The 14,915-nt window shown below is 39.4% G+C and overlaps 2 long non-coding RNA genes across 2 annotated transcripts in view; one reads left to right on the plus strand and one right to left on the minus strand.

Moving 5' to 3' along the window:
* LOC116700970 (uncharacterized) overlaps positions 1-14,915 on the minus strand; it is a 17,893-nt gene that overhangs the window by 2,256 nt on the left and 722 nt on the right. The window contains exon 2 of the long non-coding RNA XR_004334782.1: positions 8,640-8,644. This is a non-coding gene — a long non-coding RNA (uncharacterized LOC116700970). The remainder of the gene's footprint in view (positions 1-8,639; positions 8,645-14,915) is intronic.
* Positions 4,008-14,915, plus strand: part of LOC116700969 (uncharacterized) — a 16,470-nt gene continuing 5,562 nt past the window's right edge. The window contains exon 1 of the long non-coding RNA XR_004334781.1: positions 4,008-4,096. This is a non-coding gene — a long non-coding RNA (uncharacterized LOC116700969). The remainder of the gene's footprint in view (positions 4,097-14,915) is intronic.

Here is a 14,915-nt window from a genome sequence, read left to right on the forward strand (position 1 = left end):
GACTCACCCTGGGTTGGGTTAATTATGTCGCCAAAATACCCCCCGCATAACAAATCCGCCACTTCACCTGAATCTGCAGGGTTCTTTGTCAGGTAAATACAGTAGTACAATGTCTTCCTCTGATGTAGAAGTAGCCTACACTGTGCATCAGTAGTGGGCTATACAGTGGAGTTGCATATTAAGTGGTTTGGGGTCCTTATGGAAGTCATTTAGAGGTATAATGTGGTTTTGATTAATTCTACAAGCAGCAGTACCACATGCCAAGTAAGCGTCCGTTCCAAACAGGCACATTTTCAACGGGCACTGCACTAGTGTAGCACTCCAATTCTGCAGCTACAAGAACCAAAACTGGCCACTAATGCAAAGAAGCTGACACAGGCTTCCACATGAATTTCTCATTTCTGTACTGTCACACACAAACACAAACACAAACACAAACACAAACACACACACACAACACCACACACACACACACAACACACACACACACACACACACACACACCCACCACACACACACAAACACACCACACACACGGCGCACACACACACACACACTTCATCTCATCCAAACATACTTTCCAGTCATCTCCACCCCCCACCCCCAAACCAATCTGAAGGGAAGGGAAGCAGAGCAACAGAAACTGAGTCTCGAGGTGTCAAGTGGTCCTCAGCTCCTTACCCAGCCAAACATCCTCTGCTTCACAGAGCAGCTCCACTGAATCCGCATCGCTCACTCGCTGCATGTTTGCTCATATATATTACAGTTTGTGTTCACAGATCGCTAGACTGTGTTATATATTACATTTTAAGCATCTAGCTATCGGGCAAGATATGTCCTAACTCGGCAGAAATACTGTGAGCCTTCAAAATTCATTTAAATCAAAATGCACTCAGGTTAGCAATACACACCGCAGGAAACACGGTTATCATAGCTCATGTTGAATGCATTAGCAGGCAAATGGATAGATATTGTGCGCAGAACATCAGACTGGTGTAATCTTATGTTCTATTGTGTTCTGGCAATCTCTGTATCCGACAGCACATAGAAGACAGAACATTATCACCCATCAGCTCTATTTCATCTGGCCTCTTGGCAAAAGCTTCTCAGATATTTTCGCCTCAGTGAATGGAAGTTGAGCCCAGATCAGACAGACATAAAATGTTGATTCATTTTGGATAATCCACTCTGGCACTCTACTGCTAAGAAACAGTACGCGGATTGTTTTGACAGGGGTGTTAAAGATCCATTTCGAATCCTTAAAAAAGGCCAAAAGTGCTGCACAGCATGTTGGATCTAATGACACTGAAGAGGATGACGCCTCTAAAGATATGACACATGGAGAGGATGGATCAGATGTTTCACCTGCTTGGTGAGTGATGTAATAAATCCCTTTTATGGTCATCTTTGCATTCAAAATCAAAAAACTGTTACTAGCTGTTTAAGTGACCACATTGTTTTTCAATTATGAGCCTCTTCAAAAACAGTTGAGAAGTCAATGTATTGTTGGTGCACTTTCAAGAATTTGCATGCACATTCTTTCATTGAAAGTGAAATAAAGCACTGTTTAATTGCACATCTGTGGACAAAAGCAATGTGTAAAACACCAGAACTCAAACCTTTTACATATGATAAACATGAACTAACAGCATGTCGACACAGCCTGCATAGCAAAAGTAGCAGCAGCTTCAGTTTTCCATAAGGATGCGTTCAGGCACTGTATGAGTGCAAGTCAGCATTTAGTCAGCACTCTTGTTTTGTGCATTAAACAATGAAAATTGACTAGCTATGACACCTGAGGATTTAAAAAGGTTTATATTATCTTATCAAATGTCACCAATCTATCCAATAGTTGTCAAAATATTTTACTAAAATCCTGCCGGGAAGGTCAGTGAATCACCAAAGTCAGTAGAATTTGTCCTCTGGAGAAAAAAAAAATGAATATCTGCCTGGCAATGTATTTGTTGTGTGTATCCGTTCAACTCTGAACAAACTCTTTCTCCTCCGTTTTAATGAATCATAAATTAATTGTTTTCTTTTCTGAAGATGTATATGCGTGAACCTACCTTGAACCAATCCTCCTTTCCTATGGTGGCTGTTTCTTTTTTATCTACTCTCACATCATCAAAGAGAAGAGATGATTGTTAGAAAATGTATGAATCCTTGTGTGTGTCATTAAACCGTTGGAATACTGTAAACTGAACCCTGCTTTGTGATGCTTTGTTCTCCGAGATCTTGGAACGGATTTCAGAATCAACTCACAGAGTTCAAGCCAGTGGATGATATGACATAAACCAATTGTGATTGGATTGTTTCATAACCGTGTTCAGTAGTTCCTGATGTATTTTCGTCTGGACCAAAGCAGGGGACTGACCGAACGACAGACTGACATTAGCAACCCTTAAGCCATGCTGCTAGCAAAGTCATTAGGCGTTTTGGTGGGTATTCATTTACATAATTCTGTTCAGAATGCCCTCTGACACTAAACAAAATCAAACCAATTGAATCACATGTAAAAACTCCCATAAAACCACATGCCAAGGGTAGTTATTCATGAAAGCAAATTAAAAAAAAAGAGGTCAGGTTCTTGAAGCTCCATTGAGTAATTTTTTTGAGTTGATTCTTAGCTAAAACCTCCTTGTTTCTTAACAAACATATGTGCTTATTCGTGTGTAATTACTTTCATCAACTAATCAAAGTATTCTCGTAAGCTTAGACTCTCAGAATACACAGGAGCTAGTCACTCCTATGTATTCTGCCATGTTGCGTCTCGATATGTGGTTGTGCAATACGCTAGATTGACGTCTAAGATACTTTTACTCACGTCAATTTTAGAATATACAGAAAAACAATAGCACTGATACTTTACTAACATTAGCTTGCATATGGGGAACCTCATTTTAACAATGAAATAGTACCAACCTAACGTAAAACTATTATTACACTGGAAGGAACTCTCACGGACCCCAACTTTGCATTCGGCCACCGTAGGAGTTAAAATGCACTCAGAATGGGAGGGGCAAGAAAGTAATATTCAGTTGGTTGTCATTTACAATTTCACCTCTAGATGAGAGAAATTCTTACACAATGTGGCTTTAAAACAGCACTGAACTTACAAACATATTCCACCCGTGTGCATGAGGTGGCTCAATCCTGTTGAGTGAACATATTTTTTAACAAGACATCATGACCTAAAATTGATCCAGTCAAACTTTCTGGTTTCACTGGTGCTGCTTGTAAGTGCAGGGCAGTGTTCTTTGCCTTTTCCTTTATGACCATGAGCATGTGGTGTGACAGCAGCTGAAGCCTCAATTACATGAGCAAGATGAGAGAAAGAGGCAGACTCATCCATCACAGCAGAGAGGCGAGGCAGTCTGTATTGGCAGCTGTCTCCTCCGGTGCTCTGAAGACTCAGGAGCCTTGTTTGAAACTACGATGCAAAGCCTGCCTTGCTGCCAACTTTTCAGTGACACCCAGATCTGTTACATGCATCTGTTACGCAGAGGTCTATTTTTTTTTTTTTTTACGGTTGACAAACCCAGATAACAAACCTTGTCCCATCTTTTTTTTAACCTAATTATGAGCTGTTAGTTCTTCCATCGACATCTGTGTTATCCAACTTCAAGAAAGCATGAAAACCCTGTTTTAATCTTTGACCAGTTATGTTAAGTAATACTGATACTGGTAAATTTAGTTCAGGCTGCAAAAATGAATTTTTGGCCATTTTGGACATTGTCAGACAAAATCGCAAATGCAAATTAGTCTGGAACTTTACATTTTATTTCTGATTGATAAGAGACGTCATCAATGGGTTGTCAACATGTGACGTAGCACTAAGCAACCAGTGACCTGAGACCTAAACTACGATGCAAGATTTGTAGTTAACGAGGTAACTCCAGGTTTGTGTATCACGATGGTGGATCACTTGTTACTAAGTTAAATCGCCGTGGTAATTTACGCTGAACACCCAACCTACTCAAAAGCAGGTTATGTTGGAGATATGTAAAAGCACCGCCTACTGACCAATCAATCCTTGATTGATAACGGCGTCACCGTTCTTAGAAGATCCAGTGGAGCTTAGTGCGAGGAGAGAGAGGTGCTCTCAGAAAAGTTGGAACATTTAGAGACCGACGACCCAGTTAACATTTTTATGAAAGATAGAGATTTTCAGTGGAATGCGGACACCGGTGGAATTATGTTTTTATACTTTTTATTTGCTCTCACAATCGCCAGGGTTGCAACTGAAATAATAGGCTAAAGCAATGACAGTTTATGGAAAGCACAAGTGTAATTATGGTCAGATGTGACTGGCGGATGAGGAAGTGATATTGATAAGCATTGGGATTTACGCATTTACAGCCTCGGCTATTTTTTGCCAGCTTTCCTTCCTGTTTTAGGAAACAGTGACTGTATTGCTTTTTGCCTCTAAAACCGTGTCTGTGTTCTTATATATATATATATATATATATATATATATAGACTTATAGTTTGCTCTTCTTATGTAAAATATGCGGCTCTGGTAGATATTTGCGATTGGTCAAAAAGTTCAAACACCACCTCTAATGTGAACAAATGCTCAGCTGGATTAGGAAACCCTGGGTTGATTGAACTAGTAGTTAACCACCGTCGTGACACAGCTTATTTGGGGCCGCGGTTGTTAGGTTAGGTGAAGCCGGGTAACTGTAAGAAATCCAGGTTATGTTGCTCTTGATTCGTTGCACAGGCCTCTGGTCCCCCCGGTGTATATGGCCAATGACAGCACAGTAGTAACAGCCAATCACAGTACTTTGGGGGGGTCTTAGTCAGTGAAGTTAAAATGTCAACAGCCTACAGTGTGCAGCAATGAGGTGATGTATTAAACTTTTGCCAAGATAATATATAGATATATTAAAAATGTATCATTCAGTCTGTTCAAAAACATGATAGCAGCTTCAAAAGAAAGCTTATCAGCTGCAGCCATCTTGGTGTTTTTTTTAAATGCCTCAACAGCGCTCATCTTTACGGCCTTCGTCTCAATATGCCTTCAGCCCATATTAGATAAGCGGTCGTGAAATGCCCAACCCATCTCAGGCTGCTGTAAATCTGTCCAAAGCAGATGGTGGTGGACGAAACACATCTGCCAGAGCAAATAAAAAATGAGCTCGCAGATTTGTCTGGTTTCCATTTGTCTGGTTTCCATTTGTCTGGTTTCCAAGTATCAGAAAAACAAGGTGACAGACATACAGCACAACATGTATTGCCTTGTGAAGTCAATTTTGGCTAACATGTTAGCCTACTCACACATCCAGCAGACATGGGGCAACATCATTATCTCACTGAAGTCCCTGCATGAGTTTGCTTATTCGCAAACAGGAGTGTACCAGACCATGGAGGCTATTGGTCCATTCGCTTGCAGGTGATTGGTTCCTTTCAGATGAAAGCCCACTATATAAAAAAAAAGGAGCACATCTTCCATCTCCTTTCATTTCCAGTCACTAGTCACACAACTGTGGCTGTATGTATTCTATGCAATATAATGTGTTTTCTTTGATATTGTTATTTAGGTTATATTTTTTAGCCTCATAGATATGTTAAGTTTGTTTTGTTGGACTCTACCCAACCTAAAACTAGCTTGATGGGTTTGTTTATTTAAAATGACATCAGCCAGCCATTATTTTCAGTAATTGGTTTGTGTGGATGCTTTGGACTTTCAAGGTCCAATGTGTAGGAATTTCTCCCATCTAGCGTTGAGAGTAGTATGTAACCTGTATGTCCTTTAGCATGGCATGCATGCTAACGTATTTCAAACATGGCACATGAATATGGAGCACCTACCCCAGTTCATGCAAATGTAAATGTAAATTTCAATTCAATAGGAATACTTGGAATTGATGGTGGTGGAAAATAAAGGACAAGTTTGTGAACGGGCAACACCGATTTTGATAATGAACAAACGTCACACACTGGACCTTGTTGAATGCAGATTGTTATTTATAAGAGTATGTATCTCATGATACAGTTTAAAGGTTGGTAAACAGGGATTAATCCTCACAGTCGTTAAGGACTTTTCAAAATAGTTTACTAAGTGAGAAAAACACTACTATGCAGAATTACTACTGTACTATTAATATAGCATCAATAAAAAGTCAAATTTCTCAGCATATGCAATTAACAATAATTCTTTGTTTTGTTTTCAATGTCATTGCCCCAGATGCAAAATAGAGCTTTGACTTACAGTTTATGGTCTTCTTAAAGACCAGAATGACTTTAATATGAATGTCTTCTGGGATGTGAGAACAGTTTTTATTTTAGGATCTGAGCTTGAATGTCCTGTTGGTCTCTCAGGTCATAAAATGTCTTCAGCCAATATCATTATGATTAGATTCTTCCTGAGATGTTTCTCTGCGGATTATCCCCCCAAAAAACTACTAAAGCCTTACTTGAAGAAAGATTGTTTAAAACCCATCTATGTGCTTTTGGTGGAACTGAAAGATAAACCTGCGCGATTCATGGGAATTTCCCCCAAAACAAGGCTCAGCGATGGTGAGATAACACCAGGGACTGTGTAGTGAGCAGAGGGAGGAACATGGATGCAATACTCCAACACTGTGCTGCTGATTATGTAGCGCTAAGGGCAGAGAAACCACTTAAACTGAATGTCATTGGGCACCTGTCAACAAGCCACACTGTGTGGCTGTGGAAAAGAAATGCAGGAACAAAACGACGTGGTTCGATCCAGCCCCTTTTGGGACCTCAGCGCTCAAGATGTCACTACTTGATTCTGTCGCATAGTGTTCCCGGCAAAAACCAAACAAAAAGGTAAATGTAAAAGAGTTTTGAATCTCTGAAAGGTATTCCTGTGATCCAACAGATGTCTTGTGTCTTCACAGAAAGATAAAAAGATTGCCCGGTGGAAAACCAACCCTAAATTCAATACTTACTACATACTGCGCCAGCCACAGTCTACTCAGTTTCCTTAAAGTACATTTCAGTGAAAAAGTAGCAGAGCAGAAAAAAGGTATTTAAATATCAGGTTAGCATCAAACAAATATTTTCCTCATTCCAGGCAGAAAGGAGACATCTCTGAGGTACGAGCTTTAAAAACACAACCCGCTACGTGATAAATAAGGTATGCGGAAGGAATGCAATATGACCGAATCCTGGAGTGATGAATGGAGTGCTGAGGATAGGTCAGAGCTGGCCTTAATGACTCAAAAAGGCCCTTTAATTAGATTAAATCCTTCATCTTTATTGAAAAGTATATATTTTTTCAAGTTAAAGCATCATTTCTGGAGTATGATGATTTCAACTACGCACCAAAGTAATTACTGACTTTTATTCAAATTAAAGTTTGAAGTCAGACCCAAGTTGAAATAAACCAAAATTATCCTTTCATCAATTCTTACATAATGTTTGACACAATTTAGTCATTTTGGTTATTTGCATCGTAAATTTCATAAAATAAAAAGGCACAAACTATGTCAGAACTGACAATTTAGTCAAAATGACCATTTTCAAATGTGGCTCTTCACTGTGAGTGTTCTTATATGTGTGTATCAGAATAATGCAGAAAGAAAGGACTCCAACGCAGCATATGGCTTTGTTTAGAAAGTGCATTTTTTTGTTTGAAATGGCCAGACGGAGATATGCAACCCTGAAAACAAAGCCAAGTCCTCTGAGGCAAATCCAACAGGAAATGTGGGTCAGCACAAATACAAGTACAATGTTTAAAAAAACGGCACATAAAATTCATGATAACTGATGTATTCCTTCTCTAAAAGCTAGATTTTTTTCCCTATGGATCTTTTTTTTCTAGCTCCATCATTAGTTCCTTAATTTTAAAATTCCAACCTCATTTTCCGTCTACGATGGGAAAAATCTTCACGTGAAATCATCGTATCTGTGCAGTAATTGCCCTGGCAGCAAACAGATGTGCTTTAAAGTGCTAATGCAGAAAAGGAGAGGCCTGAGATGGTACATGAGGGACGTGAGCTGGAGTCAGCACATCCAGATAACAAGGTGCAAAGTCAGTTCAAAGTCAATCAGTGTTGTTTAGGGAAACTTTGACAACTTCAAATGAGTGCAGGTAAGTCTCATTTAGCGTTTTTTGTGGCAACAGGAGAAGCTTTTCCGGGTAATAATGCGTTGACTCAGCGGCTGATCTGAAGTCAGGTCCAGTTGAAGGCGTGTGAAATAATGCACCTTTTGGTCAAAGCGCCCAACCTTTCCAAGGTAGAGTTTCCTGGAGAGTCGGCCTTTTGAAGCTTTCATGCGATATAAAAGCTTCAAAAGACCAACTCTCCAGGGTACCTGTCTTCCACTATCAAAAAATGCTGTCCCCTCTGCCATCCATCACCCTATCCAGTCAATGTAAATAAGCGCACAACATATTGACATCCAAACAATCTGTATTTTCCTTGCCAAGGTGTGTGGTAGGCCCATTATTGTCCCCATATTCAAATCTTCAGTCTCTCATTCTATGTAGTGGCTTCTGCCAACTAATCAGAAGAAATGCTAATAAATGATAATCAAGGTTGGTGGCAGGGGAAAACCATGGGGCTAAAAGATGCAGGTGGACAAAAAAGAAACAGCTTGTCAGAGGAAAAGAGACAAATTGATCAACTCACATGTGCTGTAGTAAATGCTGATCTAGGCAGGACTTTAACTGAACGCCTCGACAGCCTGAATCCCAAAGCAGAGCTGCGGCATTGAAGCGAGGTCCATAGGCTCCAACTGAGACTCTCTAAAGTTGTGTCTGCCTGAATTGAAGTATGCTGTCGATATAGGCACTGATGGGAAACCTTCACACAGAGAACGAAAAATCAAAATACTGAAAGGACCATACATCAAGTTGTCTTTGGTTACAGGGTGAGTGAGCACTCTAATTCATTCATTTTCCTTTTTTTGGTCAGGTAAAAGTCATGTTGAGAAGAAAATCTTTTTTTCAAGAGAGACCGAGCCAGGACAAACAACCATTAACAGACTGAAACAGCTATCACACACACTCAAACAAAACCTATGCTCAAATGTCCAGTTAATATGTAATAAAGAGTATAGACAAAGTCCAGTTAAGATGCATAAACATAGTTTCCAACACAATCTAAAGTAAAGTAAGCAGATGTCTACTGCTAAGTCAGCTAAAAACTAAGCTTAAGTCACATATCTTTTTCGTCATTTGACCTTTTGGCATCTTCAGACCATCTACATCAGATTTTGTATTCATCCATAAATGTTTGTCTGGGTATAATTTTACTGTCACAGACAGCAGACTGGCCCCACCCTTGTGTCCCCCTGTTTGAAAAAAAGGGTGCCCCAGTGGTAGATTAAATGTGATTAAGTGGGCGCTACGGTTTCATTGGAGAAAATGTGATTAAGTGCCAGTTACATCTTTCCTATTTTAATAAATTATCTTTATGGTTTAAGTTTTTTTTTTTTAAAGGCCAACAGTCCCTTCAATGGACTTTAAAATTTCTATCAGATTCAGGGCTTCATCCCAAAGTTGTGCAAATGTTGTATTTGTGGTTTAATAAATTATATTTTACTGCTTCTTGTCCAAAAGATATTTAAGTAGAAGTGTAATGTGACCAGTGTGGCTTCCATCAGCAGCTCCTGACAGGTTAAAACTCCTAACAAAATAATTTCTTACACCCACACAAAATATGCTACTGCAAACCTGCAGGGACAAAACAAACATGGCTTATAGAAGCCACAAGACCAGCTTAAACAAACTGCAGCCAAATACCAGCACATTATACTCAACGGCATGTCACAATGATGAACTATCAGCCTTACCTGTCAGTCCAGAGATGAAGCTTTGCTTTCGGTGCATTGGTTGTTAATAATTTAAACAGAGGTTAGCATGGATATGAGTCCACAGGACCAAATATATCTCTGGCTCTCTTAATTAAAACTAAAGAGGAAGCCATTTTCCCTCCAAAACACAGAGGAAAAGCTTAACTTCTGCTTTTCTTCTTCTTCTTCTTCAGGGAGTTTTACAGCAGACTAGGTGTGTTTAGCACATTACTGCCTCACTCTGGATGGGGTTGTCAGTACTTCATAGTCTGCACTTCAACGCCTGTATTCTTATAAAAGTGTGTGTGTGTGTGTGTGTGTGTGTGTGTGTGTGTGTGTGTGTGTGTGTGTGTGTGTGTGTGTGTGTGTGTGTGTGTGCGTGCGTGCGTGTGTGCGTGTGTGTGTGTGTGTCTGTGCATATATAGGCCTGTAGCATGAACAAAATCTGTGACATTTCTAGCAGTTTGGCGTACTGTTGGTCTCCACTCCCAACTTGGCCACTGACTGCATCTCTTAGTACCACTCTTTTGCCATTGCCTAACTATTCATTCTCTAATACTGCACTCATTCCAGCAATAACAAACTCTGACATCAAATTTTTCCTGCTTTAATGCAGTCTTGACCGTTCTGTCTGCTGTCTCAATCACCTCTATCCCAGCCCTGCCTCTCCAGTTTATAAATCTAAGTCAGTATTTCCCCCATGTGGTCTGGCCTGGCCTTGTCCTCGATCTCCCCCAGCTGAGTCCAACCAGGGCTACTTGCTGCTCTTTAACAACCCAGTTTTGTACTCACATAAATATACATATACACATACCCCAAACTCAGGGTTTGGTTCGTGTCACGATTTTGACCCACGATTCGATTCCTGTCAGCACTTGACTCCGGCGCTAAAGACGCTAACGGCAGTTTACTGAACAAGTCAGGGATGTGTGTAACCAGGGATAAGGCACCAAGAAGGACTGATATTAATAGTAATTTAAAGTTGTGGTACTATTGGATCTGGACAGGAAGGATAACTCTGGGAGTTGGAAGGGGTGTGTCGCGATTCTGTTTTTATTTTTGCATCGTTACAGCCCTAGATAAGAGTGTTTCAATTGCTTATTTGCAAAGGGACTTTGGTTTCTTCTGTCTTCCATTTTCAGCTGATCATTCCTTCCCTTGGGATGGTTTCTTTATAGATTATCTAAATAATATTTTTTTGGGTGAAACAAATCCACAAAATGTACGGAATATTAATAAAGCTCGGCCATCTTAATTAGAAATTGATACATTTTTTTAAGAGATAACAACTTGTTTACGTGTAGAAAAATAACATTACTGCACTGCTGGCGACATTTTGTAATTTAGCTCAAGCAACTGCTCATGACAACCCTTTATAACTCACTCTCACTGCTATTTCAACCCAGTGTGTATGAGGTGGCTGCAAACTCACAGTGGTTTGGACCAGTTTCAAACCACCTGCAGTTCACTGACAATAACCTAGCAGATACCTGTCAAAATGCCTTCAGCCACAAGGTTTTTGAGCAGGGACAGGTAATCACACAGGCGGGAAGGAGGTCATAGATCAGGAATTCTGAAATGAGACGCAAAGGTAAGTTCAAAATAAAACAGGAACAGGAAAACTAAACAGAAAACACGAAAAAAACTATAAACAAAACCTTGACACATGGACAAGACATGATATCACCAATCTTTATCTTAAATGCACAGATCTGAACTTGTGCTTGTGCAAACACTTATCCTATCTGGGCCTATTCTGTTCATTGTCGCTCAGTCATACCACTAAGCAAAATGTTCTCGCTATTAAATTCATGATGTTAGCTTTTCAGAAATAGCACAGACCTACAGTAAAAAGAAAAAAACATAAAAGACATGGCCAAAGGGAGGCTGTCTGTATTTATTCTCAGCCTGAGAAAAAGCTCTATGCATGATTAATGGTGATTAAAGTTTATTTTACTGACAAACCTCAAGCTGAACATCTGACATTAAATAGTAAAAGAGAAGTTCTGGCTTGTATACTTTACCATTGGAGGACGTTACACATAATGTGACTATAGTTTTAATAGAGCTTTAAACACAGCTACAGTGTCCTGAATTGAATCTGATTGCTTTGTCATTACAGGCTCAGTTTCATATTATGCAACGTATCCACTGCAGACTACACTTTGTAGTCCGGTGCTAATGCTAAATGCTAAATGCTTGCTGGAGATTGCACCGAAACATGAATGCTTGAATTTATCTGTGACAGCGTTGCCTTGATAAGATCATACATATTGAACAATTTGATGTTTAAGAAATGGATTAAAGAAACGTAAACATCCTACATTTGAATACCTTGAAGCTTGTTAAACCAGGTCTGCAATGACCTTTGGTAGCATGTAGGTGATTTGAGATTTAGGTTAAAGAGGCCTCAAACCAATACTATCTTTAACTGCACCTAAGCTAATGGCAAAGCAACATGTGGACATAGCTTACGTCTGTGCTCCTGGCCTAACACAGCAATAACTCCCCAAACATCTGGGTAAATGCATGATAGCAGTTTATAATCTTTGCTACTGTATTACTCTTAAAGACACTTCTCTTTGTGTGCAGAAGAGCTGTCCAATCAAAGTCTAAATCCTACACAGAGTGTTTTCCTGCAATAAATCTTCAGTTCTTTCTGTCAGAAGGCTCTCACCTCAGATCATCTGCTTTGTGAAGCCCTTCTTTCTGGGGAAAAAACACAGTGAAACATCTCTCAGAGGACAACGCAGACGCTGGCTATTTAGCAGCTAATTTGTTCGAACCGCTGGGCTGAAAACTGTGTTTTACCACAGCCTTAAACTGCTGTTACAAAATCAACAGAAAGACAAAAGTCTGTAAGCGTGAACTGATCTAGGGACAAAAACAATGAGCGTTTTCCAGTCTACACCATTTTTCTGAGCCGTTTCACAGCTCTGCCTAAAACTCATCCTCTTTCCCTCCCTCGACCTATAGGCAGGCACAATTAATGACCAGCTAAATTTATGAGGGAACGTGATGAATAATGTTTACATATTAATCATTTATGGTGGCCAGCCAAGCACATAGACTACAGCTCCCCCTGAAAATTACAGGTTCACCTCAACGACATAAATTATCTATCAGATTTCAATCAAAGCATTTCTCGACACAGCAAGCCAAAGCCAGAACTAACTCTACAGAATACTGATGCATTCAAAGTCCAGCGTCTCTGACCAGCAGGCAACATGCGGGGTTAATCTCTCAGTCAATGTATAAATGACAGCTCACATGGTGAAGATGCAGCCTTTTTAACACACAATCTATCATCTGTGTTTTTGTCTCAATATTAAGATGCACTGGGTAGAATATGGAAGCGAAGTACTGATCAAATCAGTTTGCTGCAGATGACAGATTCGACATTAGTGGTGTTAATACGGCTATGTTTCTGCAAATTAACACCACATTTGCCATAAATCCCCTTGATTTCCCATCATCCTTTCCCTGGAGTTTTACTGAAGAGATAAACATGATGGAAGTGATTGTTGTCCATCTGTCTTTCAATTAGCTGTCCTTTGCAGATACTCTGTGAGCTTTTCCTTACTGTGTAAGAATAGCACTGTTCTTGTTCTGTGCCTCTACACTCTACTGCACACTGTAGCTCTGAGGTAAAAACAAACACTTTCTGACCTTCAGAACCATCCCATACATCCCCCACATGCTACATATCAAACGCAAAGCCCTATCTGTGATGTTTCCAGTAATGTGCTGAGGTATGTAGATAGTTAGAGGGCAGGCAGGACATCTTGAGAGTTCCTTTTTAATTGATAACTTGGGAGTAAAAACATGAGCACAAGAATTATTTGATCAAAGGTTATGCATATGGAACTGGGTAATTTCACATTTTGCATTTATTTGCTAAAGCACAACGTGTTTTAAGACTGGAACAGTGACAGTGGTTGGACTTGTTTATGCAGAGTTTCTTCTACTGTATGTGGAAACATTTAGACGCAAAGAGGAGGATGGTGAATATTGGTTCTGAGGCGTTTGCATTTAGAAGCCCATTCCTGCCAGGAAAAGTAGAAAAACAAAGATAAAGTTAAGAAAAAATTCTGAAAATAGTCATGGTTAGTAAAAATTATGATATAGGTAAATGTGAATCGACTAACTAGTCTCATTTGAATCAACATGTCTGTGATCTGGCAGGGTTGTTTGTCATTTTTTTAAGGTTTATGTTTCCTGTGAACCGGATGTGGGATGGCAGGGGGCTCGTTTGGGTCTAAAACCCAAAATAATTGGTGAAAAAGTACGAGGAAATGTTGGATGTTTCTTACCTAAAATAAGGTGGAAACTGAGATAGTTACACTCTGACAGTTTGTGTATATTATTGCAAAGACTATTTTTCTGATTTTATTTTAATAAAAACAATTGAAAAAAAACCCTGAAACCTGCAATATTGTTAGATTGTTGTGGCGTTTATTTTCGTTTTTTTTTTTTATTAATACTCATTGTGTGTGTCATTGGTAGAAGTGTTCAGATGCTCTACTCTAAAAATAGTGCACCGCACTGCTCGAACACAGCAGTGAATCACAGGAATAAAACCTTGTTTTCTGATTAATTCATGGCAGTTATGTTCAGTGTTGGGTATGTTACTTCCAAAATGTAATACATTATTGATTAATAGTTGCTGTCATTTGAGGGTAATTAGTGCTATTACAATATTGCTGTCTCTGAATTGTAATGCTTTGCACCAAAGCTTTACACTACTTTTGCGTTACATTTGAGTTACTTTCACCAAAATAAAAGAGGAAGTATGACTGGGCAGGTAGCTTGTGAATTTCACCACGGGATCAATGAAGTCTTATCTTTATCCACTACATACATCAATCACAATTTATTTAAATTATTTTGTATTATTAATCTGAATCTGCAAAATAACTAAAGCAGTACAATAAATAGTCAAGTAAAACATACAATAGCCTACTTGACTCTGGATTGTGGTGGACTAGAAGTAGCCTAATAAGTAGGAGAAAATACTCAATTAAAAGCACATTTCAATTTTTATTTATTATTTTATTAGGACAATGCACATTAATGAACGTTTCTGTAAATGCGCCAGTGTTAGCTAATTGGCAAGTTTTCAACTGTAGTCCTACCTAGGATGC

The sequence above is a fragment of the Etheostoma spectabile genome, chromosome 13, assembly GCF_008692095.1.
Source record: "Etheostoma spectabile isolate EspeVRDwgs_2016 chromosome 13, UIUC_Espe_1.0, whole genome shotgun sequence".
Taxonomy (NCBI): Eukaryota; Metazoa; Chordata; class Actinopteri; order Perciformes; family Percidae; genus Etheostoma; species Etheostoma spectabile.